The 599-nt window shown below is 64.1% G+C and overlaps 1 pseudogene; it reads right to left on the bottom strand.

Annotated features, from left to right (window-relative positions):
• Positions 1-6: 6 nt before the first annotated feature.
• Positions 7-592, bottom strand: LOC110595018 (annotated as a pseudogene).
• Between the last annotated feature and the right edge of the window lie 7 nt (positions 593-599).

Genomic DNA, 599 nt, shown 5'->3' on the forward strand with positions numbered 1-599 from the left:
CCATAGCCTGCCCCATGGCATGGGGACAGGGCAGATGCCCAGGTAGCGACTGGGCCCCCAGGTCAGGAGAAGCTGATGCGTTGTTAAGGGGTCTCAGGACAGGTGGGGGAGGCAAGTTCGGTGTCACATGGGGGAAGGTGGCTGGTGGTGGAGCAGAGGGCAGGCTCCCACCACCCACTGGAGTGCTCGGTGGCTTTGTTGGGGGAGCGCTACCAGCCCCAGAGCTTGGTATTGAAATGGGGGCAGTGGGTGCAGGGTGCTGCTTACCTTCCCCCCCCGGGGGCCCCCACTGATGAGGCAGCCCCTCCTGCCTTGGAACCTACTGTGGCTCCTGGACAAAACTCCTCCACCGCTCCTTCCCCCACCCTCCAGGGTAAATCTGCGGGTGAGGGAGAGGGTCTCCAGGCAGAGCCTGGAACATTCAAGGCGTGGAGGGCTCCATGGGAGCATGATATCCAGTGGGTGCCACAGGAGGATGGGGTTCAAAGCCAGGCTCTGGCTGTCGAGGGGTGCTGTCTGGCGGTGGAGGGGAGGGAGTAAACAGTGGAGGTGGGTGGTAGGGGTGGGCTGGGCCCTGGGACAGGCCGGAAGAGGACTGG

Source organism: Carlito syrichta, unplaced genomic scaffold, assembly GCF_000164805.1.
Source record: "Carlito syrichta isolate Samal-C Ts95f unplaced genomic scaffold, Tarsius_syrichta-2.0.1 Scaffold217962, whole genome shotgun sequence".
Classification (NCBI taxonomy): Eukaryota; Metazoa; Chordata; class Mammalia; order Primates; family Tarsiidae; genus Carlito; species Carlito syrichta.